The sequence below is a fragment of the Myodes glareolus genome, chromosome 21 (assembly GCF_982192425.1).
Source record: "Myodes glareolus chromosome 21, mMyoGla1.1, whole genome shotgun sequence".
NCBI classification, from domain to species: domain Eukaryota; kingdom Metazoa; phylum Chordata; class Mammalia; order Rodentia; family Cricetidae; genus Myodes; species Myodes glareolus.
In genome coordinates, this window is record NC_142046.1 from 25,838,670 (window position 1) to 25,858,820 (window position 20,151).

The following is a 20,151-nucleotide window of genomic DNA, read 5'->3' on the forward strand; positions in this document are numbered from 1 at the left end:
CCCAAATTACAAATATCTGTACCTCAAAACAGGACTTCAAGATCCAATTAAAAGTATAATTACTTTTTCAAATTCCACTTCCACCACAGCCATTTCTGCTGAGTCAAGCTAAACAACCCCATTTTCCACCATATAATAAAAGCTTTCTCTTTGCTAAGTTCTACAAATTGCAAGTAAAAAATGCAGAGAGGAGACTTTTATTTATTATTTAATAAAGACTCATAAAACAAATGAAAAACCTTTAGGTAGTAGTCCAAGCTGAACTAGAATCCATTTCATACTACACCATGACATAGCCTGTTCATAGCTTCCCATTTGGTATCAATTATTAGTCTCTACAACTTGGACTTGATGAATGTCATGCATCACTCATTGGCAGCTCAGATTGGCTAAGAGCAAATACGTCTTCTCCATTGTTTCATTTCTCTTTTCTGACTGAAGCAGGAAGTGGTAAGAAGCACTGGTTTCACAGAATCACCTCTTGAATGGCTAGTTTACAGAACCCGGAACTTGCTCATTTCATCATCACCAGATGGTAACTCGTTAACCACTAGACACTGAGGCTCTTACTTGTGATGTAAGTTAGTAATGTCCCAAGTATAACAGAGAGGGATCAATAGGGTGAATGTGTGGAGTGCTGAATGCAAAATGTTTTCTAGACAGGTAGGGAAAGTTGGTGCTCAGCACGGAGCTTCAGGGCACTGAGAAATAATCATAAAAGGTAGCAGGCTGAGACAGTAGCAATAAATAACTCTGTGGCTCTCTATTATGCTTGAATTACAGCAAAGAACCGATCATACATCAGGATATTAAGTACAGGTTATTTCAAGGTACTTACTGTTTAAGAAAGTATACAGAGAATGACAAGGACCATATACATTTGCATATATCAGCTCTGTTTTGACATTTCCTCAAATGTTTGTATTCCCCAAAATAAACTTACTAGCAAATAACTCGGTTTTGGAAAACCACTGTCAGGGGGAAAATTACATCTTAAAGGGCTTTGCAAATTGACTTCTTAAAAAATGAATTTCCCTTCGTATGTCTTTTGATTGCTCATCCAAATTACAGCTATAGAACTCAAGGAAACTTTCAGCCAGCTCCCCACAGCCTGAAATGAGTTATTAAGGCATACAAAAATATACAAAAAATTATATCAAGTTACTTCTAGGTATATAATCAGAAAGGATTTCTTTTCTCTGAAACATGGAACATATTTTAATATATGGGCAAAGATCAAACCAAACTAAAAACAAAACCAAACAAGAAACTAAAATAGAACAACTAATTAAGTTTGTGTCGTACTTAGTTTCAGCTCTGAAAATGACACAGCCCAGAGTGATCTGACAGAAAATCAGCTGAGAGACTGTCCAAATCATGTAGCCCATATTCATCTCTATAAGAGAGAGTCTTGATTGATGATTCACTGGGAGACTAGCCCACTGTGAAGATCACTGACTCTAGATAGGTAGAAATTGAGCAAGAGAGAGACCCAGTAAGAAGTGTCCTTCATGATTTTTGCTTCAAGTTACCTCCTTGATTTAGCTTCTGTACTTTTCTAAATGGTGTATTCTTAAGTAGAATTATAATCTGAAATAAAACCTTTCTTCTACAAGTTGCTTTCAGTCATGATTTTTAAAAAATTCATCCTAGTTTGAGTTACAATTTTTAATCTTAACTTTATTGTTTCAGTTTGAATTTTTAAATATATTTTAATTAGAATAGAATCATATCACCTCCTAAAAAAGGACCTTTTCTCCCTTCATTCTCTCCTAGGAAACCTCTCTAACCCTTTCCATTTTTTCCTGAATCTTAAATGTGTAGTTTCTTTTACATTGATTATTATTATTACATACATGTGTGTGTTTGTGTGTATTTGTATGGTGTGTGTGTGTGTGTGTGTGTGTGTGTGTGTGTGTTTTATTGGCCTTAGAATCTCCTCAATAGGAAATAAACAATGTCTGGTAATAGAAACCTAGCCTACTGAATAAAGTAATAGATGCTAGAAAGAGATGTGCTTTTTCCACTTTGTTAGGCAAGCATAATTTCTTAGTTAAATCTTATCCTGGATATCCAGAGACAGAAATGTGTAGAAATCACCCTTCATCAAAGAAGATTGGTTTTTACAACAGAAGGCGAAATCTACACAGAAATCTATCACAGACATCTACAACTGAATGCAGGAAGAGACCAAAGGATCCTGGGGAACCCAGTCCCAGTGGAAACATTCACACCACAGCTCTTATACTTACTTATGCAGAGAACACCACAGAAAAGGAGGGAAAAGACTATAAAAACCAGACTATCAAGAAATCTGCTGTCAAGCAGTCTGTCCTAGAATGGCTATAGAAACAGTCTGGCCATGAAGTTTGTCATACCAGCAAAGAGAAAACTTCAACAGCTGGTAAAGAACAACCTTCTACTATAATCTCCTGAACCAGTGTGACTCCTAATTTAATTTTAAATATTTCCTGTATACCACAGGTAAGTGTAGCTCTCATCCCTCACAAAAAGATTTTTTTTCTTGTTGTTGTTGCTTGTTTATGTGTTTGTTCTTTTTAAAATATTTCAGAGACCGTTATGAAAAGCCACAACTTGTCAAAATGCAAATAATAGTTGTCACTTGAGGTTTCCAACCCCAACTGATCATTCAAAATAAATGCCTAGACCCACTGATCAAGGAATAGAACCACCAGAGAAGAAAGGGAGGAAAAGTTTAAGAACATAGACTGGGAAGTCTTCTAGAAGACCGTGTCTACCATATGTGACAAGAAACTAGATACATGAAATCTCCATGGCCACTTAAACAAGACTGAAACAATCACAGCATCAGTTGACATTACAATGTAGATAAAAAAAAAAATCTCCTGGAGCCCCAACCCCAAATAAGGACTGCTGAGAAAGAATTTGTCTTCCTCAAGGATGAGTGCACTAACTGACTAACCAGTAGCCAGAGCGCAACATTAACTGTATGAACATATAAGTAACACTTAGCTAATACATACATATATACATGAATACATACATACACATATGTGTACATGCTCATATTTGTGTGTGGGGATGGTTGGTTGATATTGTACATAGAATAATAATTAAAAAAAAATAAGAGGTAGGGAATTTGAGAGGCAGAGAAGAGGTTGGCAGGAGGAGAGAGGGGTGTCCTGGTGGGTTTGTAGCCAACTTGACATGAGCTAGAGTCAACTGAGAAGAGGGAAATTCAGTTGAGAAAATTTCTCCTTTACATGACCTGATTAACTTACTTTTAATGTGGGAAGGAGGTCCCATCTACATACACTAGAGGTAGTACCATCATCACTGGCCAGGTGGTCTAGAGTGGCATAAGAAATTCAGATGAATAAGCCATGGAGAGCAAGCCACTAATCAAAGTTCTTCCATAGTTTTTGCTTCAGTTCCTGCCTTTATACTTTTACCTTGAGTTCTTGACTTTTTTTTCCCACTCAATGGACTGTTAACATATAAGCCAAAGGAACACTTTCATTTCCAAGTTGTTTTTGGTAATGACCTTTACTACAGGAACAGAAAGTAAACTAAGACAGAGGTAAATGTTGTAATTATACATTAATTTTTGCAAAGGTATCATATAATAGAGTATAAAATTATCTATTGAAGACCATTTTTAAATTAATTATTAGATAAGTAGATGATATATATTTATAGATGATAAATATATATATGATAAAATATAATGAAGGATGAATACATAAAGATAAAAAAATTGAACGGCTTATATTGTTTAATTTAAATAAAAATATTAGTTACAAATGAAGCTAATGTGTATATTAACTTTCAGTGTACCTTCCTGATTAAGGAAAATTTTTGTTTGTTTTGCTATTTTTTAATAAAAAATAGATTCTTCCCTCATACACTATCCCCAGCCCCAATTTCCCCTTCCTCCACTTCTCCTAGAACCCTCCACCTTCCCTCACCCATGTATCCACAGCCCTCCATTTCCTCTTCTGAAAAGAGCAGGCCTACAAAGGCCAAAAGACAAAAAGTACAAAACAAGATATAAACAGACAAGGCAAAAGCCCTCATATCTTGCCAGACAAGGCAACACAACAGGAAGTAAAAAGTTCCAAGAGCAGGCAAAATGGCCAGAGATACACATGCTTTCACTGATAGGAGTCCCACAAAACACCATAACGTATACTCAGAGGACCTGGTGCTGAGCCATGCAGGTCCCATGTTTGTCTTTTCAGATTCACTAAGCTCATATGAGCCCTGCTTAGCTGATTCGGTCAATAATGTTCTCCTTGTATCCTCCTTCCTCTCGGAGGTTTTTGCTTGTTGCTTTTATATAAAATAATAAATATAAGGGAAATGCATTTATGTTCAAAACAATGGACAGTCAAATTACATTTAAACACATAATTTTACTTACCCTTAAAACTTTTTCACATGTCTATAATCCCAGCGCTCAGGAAACAAAGGCAGACAGATCTCTGTGAGTTTGAAGCCAGCCCAGTCTACAAATTGAGTTCTAAGACTGCCCCCAAGGCTACAGAGAAACTCTGTCTTGAAAAACAAAACAAAACAAAAGAAAACAAAAACTCTTTTCAGAATTACTTTTAGGCTTATAGGACAGAAAGGTGACTTGCATGTCTCCCCAGGGTGCTGATTTCCCGCCCCCTCGTTGTGAAGATACCTGTGAGGTTCAGTTTAAAGCAAGGTTCTTCTTAAGCACCACTGTCACTGCATGAAAGCTTTCTTTGTGGAGACAAGGATTTATTCATATTGATGTGGAGAATTAATACTATGCTATCTAGATTGAATCCACAAGAAATCATAAGATTTTTACAAATATTCAGCTCAGTCAGCATTAAGATGAATAATTGAAAAATTGTATTTATTTACCTGTATAACTACAGAAATATTCCCTTATCATTAATGTATACACGAATTTTTATGCCTTTTTCAGGGAAAATGCATTAATTACTGACTTTCAAAAAGCTGTGTTGCTGAATATAAATATGTTTCTGATATCTGATAATAAATAATTAAGTTCTCAACTATGTCATGCAGAGAATGAGCTGAAATATGGAAAGAAGTTTGGAAAAATACTTATAAAATGAATACACTAGCAAAATTTGAGCCAAATATAACAAAACTATATCAGCATTTTATAGTGCTTAAAATTTAGACAAAAATCAGTTGCTATTTACCAAGTTAATTAAAAACAGAATAAACTGTGCGTATGTGTGTGTACATGTGTGTGCATGTGCGTGTAGGTATGTGTGTGTGTGGGTGTACACTGTGCATGTGCACACAGGCATGTAAGTGTGTGGAGGTTAGAGGCTAACATCAAGGTATTCCTCAATCCCTTTCTGTCTTATTTTTGGCACAGGCTCTTTCAGTAAACCTGGGTGTCACAGGTACATGTAGACTTGCTGCCACTCAGCATATAAAGGGGTCTCCCTGTCTCTACTCCTCATAACTGTGGTTATAGGGATGCAGCACTTAACAAACCTTTATTTTGGGACTCCGGATCAAATCTTGTCCCTTTAGACATTGGAAATGTTTTAATAATAGAACTTTCTCCTGAACCCATGCCTCTTTATGCAAAACAGTCTAGATGTTTATGCATTTAAGAAATTGCTGACCCTCTGATGAAGTTCTCAGTCACAGTAACTGAACATGTGTTATAAGCAAGAGGGAGCAACACATGGGAGCGACTTCTCCTCTTTTTCTACGTACACGGTAGGATTAACAGGAATTCCAGGTGAAATTAATTAACATATTTAAGTTGTTAAAAAAAAGTTGTGAACTGGTATAAAATACTAATGATGAAACCTGAAAATATATGCATATACTCCAAGTTCCTATTTTGGCATTTCTCAAAAGGGTCTAGGTTTCAAAAAGGAGAACCTTTCTGCCAGATCTATAGTCCCCTCTGAAGCAAGAGATTCATTTTAGTCAGGGCTGAATCCTCAGTAGCTCACAGTCTTCAGCACACAGGATATAAGCAATGAAACAATATGTAGGTGAAGCTTACATGAGTTTGCAATGTGTGTGTGTGTGTGTGTGTGTGTGTGTGTGTGTATATATATATATGGTGTTTATCAATTTATATTATTACACTGAGAACATATATGTGATAAATATCAATATTGCTGAGGTTTGAAGAATTAGGTAATGGCATGCTCTGTTGACTAAAGAACAAAATATGGAATTTTATAAGAATTTTTCTAATAATTAGTAGAATCAATTTATGTGTACACACAGTAAGATTTAACAATAAGAAAATCAGTAAAAAACAAATGTCATAGCTGTAACTAAACTTCCAAGAATAATATATCTCTGCAGATCTATGGTGCTAAATATAATTCAGGATATGAGCCAGGTATGGTGGTACACAACTGAATCTCAGTGCTTAGCAGGGTGAGGCAGGGGGATAAATGTGAAATTGCTGCTGCCTCAGCTAAAAGTGATTTCTAAGATCTGGGCTTCAAAGACCATATCAAATCAATAAAAAGAAAACAAAATTAAAGAGAATTGATTCTATTTATCAATGATAACAGACTAAACAGATTGAAATAAATTATTACTTAGAGACTAAATCTAAGGAATTTTAGCAAAATTAGATTCCCAGGTAGAATTCCCTTAAATGCCACTGTAGTCATGATATTGAATTGAGACAAAAAGACTCCGCATGCTAGTTGGTGTTAAGTTGGTAATGTTGAAAAATTTGTAGTAAGGAAAATATTTACTTCATTATGTATTATAGTACATTAATCCATACATGCCAAAGAATGAATTATAGAAATTCAACTATGATTTCAGAAATTAATGAAAATCTTAACTTTCAATATAATAACAAAATCATAGCTGATACTGAAAGGGAGAAGGGGAGGAAAGTGGAGGAGACTTTTGAAGTCCATAAGGAACATAAAGGTTAGATATATTATTAAATTTTTATGTAGTTAATATATAAATTAAATATAAGTTGACATTCAAATGTGTGATAAAGAAAGAGAAATAGAACAAGAACACTAAATATTCATATTTTAAATATGGGTTCAACTTACAGAAGTATTTAAATAGGAATATCATTCATAACTTCAATGCTAACTAGCAAAGAAAATCAATGTGGAAAGTGTGAAGGTTCGTCTCTGGAAAATGGTAAAAGGGTACAACAAAAAGATTGTTGCTTTTATGTTGAGCTCTGCTAATTCTTTTAACTTTGACACAACAAATATTTGGTTAAATGGAAAGATTGGACTAGAACTAAAGTTCTGTACTGTAAATTTAAAAATGTTGTCAAATGAAAAAAATCACAGGTTTTACATCTTCAAGGGGCATGGGTATAGCTCAGGAGTAGAACATATCCCTAACACACACAGGGCCTTGTTTTGAATTTCCAGTATTTTAAAAATGAAGAGTAAATTCCTCATGGAACGCCCACAAGTTTCACTAAAATATTCTAAATATACAATTAATTACAAAGGCAGTTAATTGTGAAAATCATCTAGGAATTCAAATACTAGTTAATTAAACTGAATCCTAACACAGTTAAATAAATAACAAGCATAGTTTCTAATGTGAACATAAGTAGCAATGGAATAGCCAGTCACAAATGGAGCATTTATTTCATCCCATTTCCCTAGGTTCTGGAGCTACAGTGACAGAGAGTACGTCATCATTGTAAGAGCCAAGGAATGGGACAGACTCATGTGAAAGATTTTTCTGGGCATAACAAGACTGTTTACTCATGAACTCAAAGCAGCTGTGTTAGCCTGAACAACACCACCACCATATCAATTTAGTCAGCCTTCTACCATGGAGTGGGAAGCAGTTCGTGAGTTCCCATCCCGAACTGAGGAGCTGGGGACAACTTCTGCGGGAGAGAAAGATTTTTTAAGAATGCAGCCCAGGATAGGTTGTTTATGCTTCAGAGGATGGTCCTTTATCAAGAAGAATACGGGCAGCATAAATTGGAATCTGTGCACTAGTATTAGTGTAAAAAAAAAAGGAAAGGGGAGAAATACAAAACTGATATGATAAAGATGTAAGTGAAGGAGGGGGCCTTGAGGATGTGAGGGAGTAACGCAAAGTGAATATGATCAATATAATCCCATTACATTCTCAGAGTTAACAAAAATTATATTTTTATTTTTAGAAATTTTCTATTTTTTACATAATAAATCCACACCATTTCTCCCTTCCCTTTCCTCATTTCAAACACTCCTGCAAACTCCTCCTTGCTCTTTTTCAAATTCATGGTCTCTATATTCATTAATTGCTGTTTATAATTTTTAAAGTGTGATTCAGAAAATTCCTGTCTGGCACATCTGAAGCAGAATGACCATGGGCATTCATGGTTGAAGCACAAAGCAATGCAGAGTTGTCATTTTTGTTGTGATGATGATGCAAAAGTATTCACATGCTTGGCTACATACTTCCAAAATAGGGCAATGGTCCAATAACTTTCTCTTGCCAAAGAAGAAAATCATAAGACTTGGAGTTACAGCACTCACCACGCAGCCCAGTATGACAGTGTGTTAAAATGCCTGCCCCAACCTCTTTCAAAATGACTTGGGCAATAGGCATAAAGTTTTTCGTCTGAGATTTTCATAAAGACACATTTATATGTCAACACTGCAATTATTTGCTTGAATGCTTTTGTGTTTATAACACTACCGCAATAAAGGCCAGAAGAAGCTGAAAGAAGACTAGCAACCGGTTGTGATGGTTGGTTTTATGTCAGCTCGACACAAGGGATAGTCATTTTGTAAGAGATTCAGTTGAGAAAACACCCCATCAAATTTGCCTGTGGCACATCTTCTTGATTGATTATTGATGTGGGAAGGTCCAGTTCACTGTGGAGGATGCTCTCTCCTGGGCTAAAGATGCTGGGTGCTGTTATAAAGCAGGTTGAGCAAGTCATGGGGAGCAAGTCACTAAGCCACCCCTCTCCATGGCCTCGGCATTGGTTACATCCTCTAAGTTCCTGCCCTGTTTGGTTTACTGTCCTTACTTCTCTCAGTGACAGACTGTGCTGTGCCGCCATAAACTGAAATTACTCCCAAGTTGCTTTTGATCATAGTGTTTTCACACAGCAACAGCAATTGCAGAAGCTGTAATTAAGACAACCGTTCTGGGTATTGAATTAGGTGGAGAATATAAAGGTTTCCATGGAGGGGTGATATTTCCCTCATTTGGTAGAGTCACAGTCAACATGTTGTCAAAATTTTTAAAAGAAAATATTACATTTTGCTTTCCAGAAATGAATCCTCCACAAGTATAGGGAGAAACTAATATTAAAATAACACGTCTGTTGCTGCTGCACAAGTGATTTGAATTATGTTTAATCTTGGTTTTCAACAGCACAATAGCTTAGAGCTTATTAAAAAGGAAAAAAGAAAAACCTAAAAATTAGTAACTCCCATGGACAGAAATGTTTTCTCATTAAAGAAAAATAAGTATTTTTTCTTATCTACATGGTATGTAAATTTACATGACTCAAAGAAAAGTTCACACTTGTAATTTCAAATAACCAAATTGATTCTCAAAGTGTAATATTTGTAATTTTTCCTTTGTGATAAGGAGCACCTGCTGGAAACTTTTCCAGTTTAAATGGCAGAATGATGTGAACAAGATCCTATTTCTGCATCTAAAAAACAATGAAGTGTTAAAGAACTCGGGATGATTTGGCAGAAACTTGTAATCCAAGATGTTTCTTTCTTTTCTTTTTTTGATTCTTCTATAATATTTTTTAACATTTTATTTTATTTTTGCTTTATAAATAATACCATTCAAAATTTCCCCCTCCTCTTCCCATTTCCCCACTCTCCCTCCCCCCTCTCCCTTTGAGATCCTAGTCTGTTTGGATGCACACCTTCCTAGGCCTGGATGGAATAGGGAGGGCCTTGGACTTCCCACAGGGCAGGGTACCCTGTCCAAGATGCTTTTATCATCAATTTTCCATTTGTCTTTTCTTCTTTTTTCATCCTTCCCATTCTCTATATTAGGTTAAGAAACAGACATTCTCTGCATTTTCTGAGCGTTTTTCAAGAGGAACCTTATATTTTGAGTTATATAAAAATTTTACCAGTCGATAATGTCTAAACATGCCTATGATTTGTTTAGATTATCAAAACCTAAGGGCACTGTAAATGGACAGTTGTGTAATGTTTGGTTTCCCTCAAATTGCTTTCACAAAAGGTTGAATAATCGTCTCTCTTCCCTGCTCCCAGTATCAAGATCCAGAGAGTATTCTAGCCTTTACAAGAAAAATCAAATCATCTTTGAGGTCACACCAACTTGGTGAATGGGAAGTAATCTTAGAGGTTATTCATCAGGGAAAAAAATTCTCCTGAAAATGTATTTGGATTGATTGACTGTCTGAGAAGAGGCAGCAGATATATTTTACTAGGTCAGTGTGCTATAGTATAATACAGACATCATTATCAATCCAGGTCAATATGAAGATTTCACATTTAATATTGAAAATGTTATATGCTTATGAATGGATATTAGGATTTTGTATTAGATTTTTAAATTGTTATGTGCTTATAAAATAGAATTTTATGAAGTATATCTGAATATTGCGTTTAAATTGGCAGTAATAGATCCTGGCTCACTTTGTTATTAGTGAAATTTCTTATATAGTGTGGAAGAAGCTAGATAACAGAAAATCGCAGTGCAGATTCATGGAGAATGATGACATGGGTTTTCTTTCAGCAGGGTGAACTATCATTGCTGAAATTGCTACAGCACGGAAACATGACTGATATAGTGCCTAAAGCCAAAATTAAGAGTTGTTTAAATAGGAAATGTGCACCTGCTGTTGGGTATTTAAAGAGGGAAGAAAGATCTAACCACCTTGCTCTTACCCTACAAGCTACAGAGGGACATTATTTCAAACAATGCTGTGAAGAAATGCTTGTCTAGTGATGGTACAGTTTTGTAAAGTGAGCATTGCCAATGAGCAATTACCAGTTTATGAAGATCTCTGCATATTGAGTGCTCCTGTACTTCTAGTACTGGGTGATAGTGTGTAACTTGGATGAATATATAGAGGAAGAGTGAATGATATATTTACCCCCTGCTTTAGTCGCCCAAGTGACAGTACAGACATGAGTAACCATGCCCAGATTAACAGTGGCTAAGTCAAACTAAAATTACATTTGGAAATTTAAGATATAGAAGAAAAAAAACTTCATTTTCTACTATTTTAATATGTTGCAACTCTGTCTAGATAAAATAATTTACACAAATATGGACAGAGAAATAACTGAAATAATTAACTACGTGTGATTAAGCAAAATAAAGATGTGTCCAAATGTCCCCAGGCAGGTAGTAAAACACTGCAACGGTTACAGGACATTAATGCCGACATGTGACAAATGACTAAATGCTTAGTATAATTGGCTCAACACTATCCGTTTGATGGTCAGGGTATAAAGTATAAATAAATGCAGGAAAAATATAGCATGATTTTTTCCCTATTAAACCTATAAATTAATGTGTGCTGATACCATTTTCATTTTTGATACTGCTAACCTTCCCATCTGTGAAAGATAATCCCTTTATATTTTCCAATATTAAAAATGAACAAATTACCAGGTGGGGGTGGGGGTGCATGCCTTTAGTTCCAGCACTCAGGAGGCAGAGGTAGGTTAATCTCTGTAAATTTGAGGCCAGCCTGGTCTAGAAGAGCTAGTTCCAGGATAGGCTCCAAAACTACAGAGAAACCCTGTCTCAAAAAACACCAAAAAAAAAAAAAAAAAGAAAGAAAAGAAAAAGAAAAAAGAAAAGAGAGAGAGAAAAAAAACCATTAATGATATGTAATATATAGTTTAACTTTAAAGAATTATACTCGTGATGTTATTTTTCCATGGCACAGACTGAAGAGCAATTATCTGTAAGTATTTATTTATTCATTTTGGCATAAATAAGAAGGATAATTTCCCTTTAGCCATATTTAATAGGTAACATTTATCTTTCTGAACATTTCACCATAAAAAGAATTTTAGCTCTGATATGATTCCATTTTATGGGTATTGTAGGTTGGATATATTATAATAAAGCTACTTTGCATTCAAAACCCTCCTAACATTAAAAAGAAATGCTATCATTGCAATTTAGGTTAAACAAAATAATTTCAACACATCTATCATGTCTTTGTATTGAGTCAGAGTAAAATGTGAAGTTGAAAATATGCCAAATTATTTTTTTCCGATGTTACAAATGACGTTTTATTTATTTTTTTACTTATTTATTTATCTATTAAAATTTCCACCTCCTCCCCACCTCCCTTTTCCCGCCCCCTCCCCACCTCCCCCTCTCTCTCATCCTAAGAGCAGTCAGGGTTCCCTGCCCTGTGGGAAGTCCAAGGTCCTCCCCGCTCCACCCAGGTCTACATAGGTGAGCATCCAAACAACCCAGGCTCCCACAGAGTCAGTCCATGCAGTAGAATTATTTTTAACATCTCTCCTCAGTTACCATTTCTGCCCTTCAACTGCTATGAATGCAATACTTGTTTATCCCTTCTCTGAACTGTCTTCTTTTTTCCTAATTATTGAACCTAATAGTGATAATGTTGATGGACAATCTAAGGCAATTGCATTTTCTTTGGAAGAATATGGTTGATATTATCGAATAACATTTTCTTATCTGTTTTATCTGTTTAAAGAAGACTGTGTGTTTGTGGTTGTGAAAGACTGGACCTCTATTTTGAATGAACACAAATTACAACCAACAGTTATTCATACTCATAAATGTCATAATTTACAGATATCCCTTTGCTTCTCATCTGCTACTCACCTACACATCGAAGGATATGGAGTTGTCACCAAACATCATGGCAGTTGTAACACTCCTATTGTTGGCAGAGCATTTATCATTCCTGAAATGTAAATGTTTCAGGTGCCAAGAATACATATATATGAGATAAGTAAGTTGAGAGGGAAGACAGTGGTGTTAATTACTAGAAAGTACAACTCTTTATTGCTGTTCAATTTGTGTAGTGCAACATTTTAAAAGGTGTTCTGACACCGAGAAATGTTTGTAGCTTTGCTGGTAGTTGATCGTCCATAAAAAATTCGTATCCAAAATACTGATCAAGAATTATTACCAGGAAGCTATATACAAGAGCTGTACATCTATGGAGTTCAGTTGACTTTCAATTTTCCAACTATATTGTTTTTCCTATGAACACCCTGTCTTCTGAGAACACAAACAAAAATCACAATTATGAAACAATAAAGAGTTAGGCCTGATTTTTCACTCTCAAGAAAAACACTGATAAAAAAGTATGCTAAAAGTGAAAGTCACATAATCTAATTCTGCTCTGGAACATGTGCAGTTCAAACTTCTGTTTCATAGAATACTAGAGAAGAATTGTTTACCAAAGGCTGACAAGAGTCAGGGTCCTTAAGGGATGGAGAAAGTTTATGCAATGGCTACTCTCCATTAAGCATAAGACATTCCAATGTGTGATCGCAAGTGTAGCGAACAGAGATGACTGGGAAAGCTCAGGCTTTAGATATCTAGAGAAAAAATGGTGACATTACCATGATAAAGAACAAGCAAATGGTTGGGGAGGCATGACTCAAATAAAATATTACAAGCATCCCATTAATACCTACAAATACTTATTTTTATCAACAGTTGTGATTTCGGTCTCTACCCGAAAACGAACCAACAGATTTATCCCTATTAAATAAACTGGAAAGGAAAACATAGGTTTGGAGACTTTAGAAGACAGCACTTTCCACATAACATTTTCAGAGCTTATTGTCAACATTTCTCACTGCAGTCACTGTGCTTACAGGAAATCCTTATGCAATGTAGCTGCATCTTATGAAATAAGCAAGGATTACCAAGGATTGTAAGAAATCCTGTTGCTAGAGAGATAAATGAAAGGATAATCCAACAGTAAAACTTCCATCATCAGAAATAAGTGACACCCAGAAACCTATAGAAAGATAGCTTAATAAGAATACCCTTTATATAAAAATGCTTAACTTTGATAAAGAATGCCAGAATTTAAGTTACATCAAATGTGAGGATGTGTCTGTGCAGGCAATTAAATAGAGTTACCACAATTGAGGTGGCTATGCTTTGTCCCAAAGTCATAGATGTCTATCAAAATTCCAGTTCCAATACAGAAAACCTTTTGAGTTGTTGGTCAGGGGAATGCAAGAAATTATCAAAATAATATAGGTTCTACCCTGGCCTTTGGTTGTCAGTCAAAATTTGATGGTAAGCCCCAATTCCTGAAATTACCACACACTCCTACTAGAGGAATTGGGGGAATCCTTTTGGAACAGCCTTCACCCCTTCCTCCCTGGGGACTAGTTTACTTAATAACAGAAGGGGCTGTGCAGTCTGCCAATGAAGGAGAACAATCAGTGCTCTTATTCATCTTTATCACCTATGAACCCAACAAAGAGCAGGATGGCAAACTGTTCTAGAGGGTGAAATAGTAAGATTTTTTTAATAGTGGGAATTTTAAAGAACATGGGGATGTCTTGCGTATATATACATATATACAAGACACAGCGAAGCCAAGAAAATATACATATGCATGCACTACTGAGTGTTTAATAATAGGGACTCAATATAAATCCAAGCTATCCGAAATGCTTAGAATACACTATACCACTACATCAAGACTTTACAGGAACGATTGAAGTACATTCAGACTAGACTGCAATGAAAACATATACATAGAGGGGAGTGTGGTAGCTATACTTGAAGTGGCAGTTACTTGACAGGCTAAGGCTGAAGTGTAATTTTAGTCCAGACTTCAAGCAAGACCAGCCCATGCATTATAGTGAATTTCTCTAGATGATAGACTTTAGGAAGCAGATAGACAGGTAGATAGACTGATAGGTAGTAGACAAGCATGAACATTCATTCATTCATTTCTTCCCACATAAATAAAAATTTAAGGAATTCTTGCATTTGATATGATAACACAAGCTTTATAATAATGGAACAATATAATTTGTTGAGAATGCACTTTAATCGCTTCCTCGCAGAAATACTAAAGAAAACATTGAAAATTCTGAGCCTAATATTTTTATGAGGAATATTAATGAGAAGAGTTTAAAAGGAGCATTTAATAACTATGCTCCTTATACATATGTTTTGAAACTCACACTTCACAGTATTTCTGTCATTATTTTGTTTTTATTTCTAATATCTCAGTAGGGAAGCTACAACAGTGCCATTTTACAAATGAGTAACAATTCGAGAGAGAGAAAAGAGAGGGAGAAGACATAAAAAAGGAATATAGACATTTCCCCATGACTTTCTATATCCTAGCTGCCAGAAATTCCAATTAAAATTGATATTATACAAAGAGGTTAAGATTACTTATTCACACATACGTGTTGCTTTTTCACAAAAGGTAAGATGTTTATTCCAATTTTAATATAAGAAGTGCTTCATCATATGATGAAGTCAGGTTTCAGATACCCTTATTCTTTTGTTTTAAAGATTGAAAAGACATTTGAGTCTTGTTTTCCAGTAGTTCTGGGAGCTGAACCTATGACCTAATGCTTGCTAAGGAATCATTCTCTCAATGAGCTTTATCCCAAGCTGACATTTGAAATGATCTATATTTTCTCATAATTTTATTGCTTAAAATGAACTCAAATACCATATAGACTTTTGGTTTCATTATCCAGTTCACTATACTAAACCTTGATAAGCAGTATTCAGGAGATGCTAATAGGAAATTTGGAAATATATTTTTTACTTAATAAAAATACCCAAATTTTTATCTATTATATTAGCAGCTCACTAGGATATAAGCTTAGACAAGTGATTTTTACATGTTAACAAATCATTTTGCCATTTGTAAGCCAAAAATTTGCAATCCTATCAGCCATTCATGAGTTAATAGTATATAGTCACAGAAATAAGAAATTTGAAGGCAATGGAGTCTGCTTGTATGTTTCAATGGAGAAATATTGAAAAACTGGCCATAAATAGTTAATTTACCATGTATGTATATTTTAGAAAGCATATCTCTTTAATATATGTTTTGTATTCTCCTTTTATTCAAAGTTATCCAAGAAATAGCAACGAACATAAATCACAAATACACTTGCCATCTGTAGGATAAACAAAAGAAAACCATGACCCCTTACTTCCACTGTCTTAATTTTTATGGGGCTGTCTTCTTACTCGGGAAGTGATACTAAAGGGCGAACGTTCAGACTATCTGCATACATCACAGCAATTGTAAGAAGATCTTTGAGTTGAAATTCAGAAGATATTTGTCTTTCTTTTTACAAGTGTAAGGGAGATGATGCAACTCCATTTAATAAGAGTGCAAGGCAGAAGGAAAGACTCCACAGTTAAGGGCACATCTTGGTCTTCTAGACAACCTTGATTTGGCTTCCAGCACTCTTCTTAAGAAGTAAGAGAAAGCTCACAACCACCTGTAAATGCAGATCCAGGGATTCTGTCACGCTACGCTAGCCTCTGTATACACACACACAAACACACATCACACACCATACAGACACTGACACAAGACACATACATGGACATAAAAGTAAAAATAAATCTTTCAATAGAAATAAAAGACGCATTCATGACACATTAAGTCAAATATTTTATTAATATATACTAAGATTTGTATTTGCCTTGTATTCCAAAAAAAATGCATAAAAGAAGCATACATGTCTCAAATTTTTATCTAAATTCTCAGAAAAAAAAGATTAGCTGTTTTCTTCTTTTATTTCTCTTTATGCTAGGACTCTGAGCAGACCCACACTAAAGAGCCTTACAGATAGTCCTTTTAAAATAACTATTGTAGCATTTGATTGTCTCATTTGTGCTGGGAGTTTGGGTTTTCCAAGACTGTATCCAGTTGATTACTGTAGCAGCAATGTGCAGCTTAGGTAGCAGCGAAACCTTAACTTACATTGCTTGTGCAGATTACCATGAGCAGAACACACATACCTCAAGATAATCTTGGCACAGATGACCTATGTCTAATCCAGAGAGTAGAGACTACCACCTTCACAAACTTGATGCCCAACTATGTCACTTACAAAGTCTAATCAGTATGTAAGCTTCAATTCATTTAATTCAAGAAACACATAATAGATAAGATTCATCAAAACTAAATAAAGCAAAGCAAAAACTAGTTTTAAATAAGTAAGCTTGAAATTTTTGTCTGGTTCTAAAAGTAGGAGAGAAGTAAGAGTGTGAGCTAGTGTGAGCTGCGGGCAGTCAATGAATCTGTGTATGTTGATAAGTCAGGTGCCAAGTGGCAAGGCAGTAAATATAGCAGCAGAGGCCAGGAGAGTAAATCAACAGATAGGAAAAAGATGATATTCCTTATTAGCCACACAATGGAAACTATATGGTCAGCTTTTGGATTTGTTTTGAACAGATTAGAGAAGCTTAATACAAGTAACAATTTTATATTTAAATTTATGAGTCCCATCACATTCTGGCCATTGTGACAATTCTTAAAAGGTACATCAGAAAGCAGAGAAAGTCCACCTCCATATGAGTCTACTGCAAACTCACTGCGATGTTTGCCTGTGATAAGACCTTCTTCAATCTCTACCATGGCTGAGGATTACATTTGGTTCCAGACATCAGTGACACTTAATGACTTCCAAGAGTGAATGACTGAGGCATTCCTAATTGTGTCCAATGGCTCAATTCTCACCCCCTGTTAAGAACTGAAGCTGCTTTATGGTGGGGGAGAAAGACTCTGTCCTGGCTAAGAGTCTATTCTCCCTAGATTTCCTAGTGCCAGAGAGTGTGTAACAAAGATGGACTGGTATTGTTTACTTCTGAAAGACAATGAACATGTAAAAATACAGCTGCTTAAGACACTGCTTTTTAATCTAGCTCCTTTTATAATTTATTTTTAGTATTTGGAGACATACAACTGAAGCTCAAATTAGGGGTCAGTCTCTATTAGAATACTGATGAGGAGGAATGCAAGAGAACAATTAAGATGTGGAATTTCCGTTTGTATGCTATAAATATATTTTATTAGCATTGGTTGATAAAGAATCTGCTTTGGCCTATAGCAGGGAAGAATATAAGTATGCAGGAAACTAAACTGAATGCAGGCAGAAAGAAGGTGGAGTCAGACAGATGCCATATAACCACCCAAAAAGCAAGAGATAACAAACCATGAGCATCATGGTAAAATATAAAATAATACAAATGAGTTAACTTAAGATGTAAGAGTTAGTTAACAAGAGGCCTGAGCTAATAGCCAAAACAGTGTTGTAATTAATAGTTTTTGTGTGATTATTCTGGTCAGGGACAGTGGGAAACGAATGCACAGCCTCCGCTTATACAATTATGTAAGTATTATCAATAGCGAACATTTTGTTTGAGCTCGGGATTTTTTTCTCTATCGTTCTTCATTGGGTTTGTTAAATTTTGGGCAATAATAGATTATATAAGAGATAAGAAATACCAGCACAGGGCAGTAAGTGAGCTCCAAATCAGAAGGCTTATGTTTAATTCCTAACTTCTATATGAAAAGTCAAGCACATTAGTGTGAACATGTAATCTCTGCCCTTTGGAGATGGAGACAGAAGGATAGGATCCATCATACTCGTTGGCCATTCAAACTACAACTCCAAGGTGAGATGCCATCTCAAAAGACAATGAAGGGGCTGGAGAGATGGCTCAGAGGTTAGGAGAACTGACTGTTGTTCTGGAGGTCCTGAGTTCAATTCCCAGCAACCACATGATGGCTCACCCCATCTATAATGAGATCTGGTGCCCAGGACACTATATATGTAATAAATAAATTTTAAAAAAAGATGATGAAGACATTAACATCGATATTGACTTTTGACCGTCACACCCACAAGTACACACATACAATCACACTTGTATATACATAGAACACACACAAACATGTATGCATAAGATAAGAGAAATACAAAAGGTGTAACATTAGATTGTAAGAAAATTCTATTTATGTTTCCTGTAAAAACAATGATTTGTGGAAAATAGTGATAACCTGTCTCTCCATATCCAAGATAGTGTATCTCATACAGTATACTAAATATGTTATATTTTGACAGCATGACTCAGTTTACATTGCTAAGAAAAGATTTTTTTTCTGCTTTCCAAAATGCCCAGAGTCTATCTACTTCAGTTCACAAACTAATATTAGGAGCACTGCCTGGTACTTTACGGCTTACCAAAGATCACCTGGATAGCAATTTCTCTTTCAATTTTTAAATTATTTAGTGACAGATTAAAACAATATCAGAATGCATACTGTGTTTTTATTATACTAGTACAAACACTTAAAGCAGTACTTTCGCATAGAAAGTGTTCTAACGAGTGCTTAGCCTAATCCTCAAAGGCCTATTCATGCCAAAATACAAAATATATACTTGACACATATATGGAAGTCTTGAAAAATCGAAAATACTTTCAAGCATGTAGGATTTTAGGTAAAATATTTCTCAACTGCTATTTATTCAACAGCACATAAATTTGAGGGATGCATAATCTTAATGTAGCTCACATAAAATTTACAGTAATGAATAAAAACAAATAAAATCACATCAACAAACTCAAAAGTAACTTGAATAGAAAGTAACTGGCAAAAGATCCTATTTTTCACTTTTGACATGAATATGTACCATATAGCACTGTAGAAGCTGAGCGCATTTACTGCCTAGTGACTCAGTTGCTCACAACTTACCTTACCAAGAATTGTGCTATTACTATAGGGCATCATGATATTATCTAACCTCAATCTGATGTGGCTGGATCACATCTAGGATGTTTAAGGTGTAACACATGCTACCAAATCCATCAGAAGTGTTTGAAGAGTTGTAGGCACTGAAATTAGCAAGCCGCGTTTTCTTTCAACACTGTAGGTAAATTTCGACAAAAAAGAGAACTAAAACAAAATTATGATATCAAATGATAAAACTCAAAATTTTATGATTCAGGATCAGAGAGATAATTCATTGGTTAAGAACATTTGCTGCTCTTGCAGAGGACCTGATTTTGATTCACAGTCACTTATATGTAATAGTTCAAAGCATCCTTAATTCGAGTTTCCTGGACCACTTCTGACCTCCCTGGGAATCAAGCACTCACATGGTGAAAATACATACACACATACTGGCAAAACATCCACACATTAAATAATCTATAATT

At 35.3% G+C, this 20,151-nt stretch overlaps 1 protein-coding gene across 2 annotated transcripts in view; it reads right to left on the reverse strand.

The window, feature by feature from the left end:
- Positions 1 to 20,151, reverse strand: part of Lrp1b (LDL receptor related protein 1B) — a 1,858,137-nt gene that overhangs the window by 1,580,888 nt on the left and 257,098 nt on the right. The gene's annotated exons all lie outside the window — the stretch shown is intronic.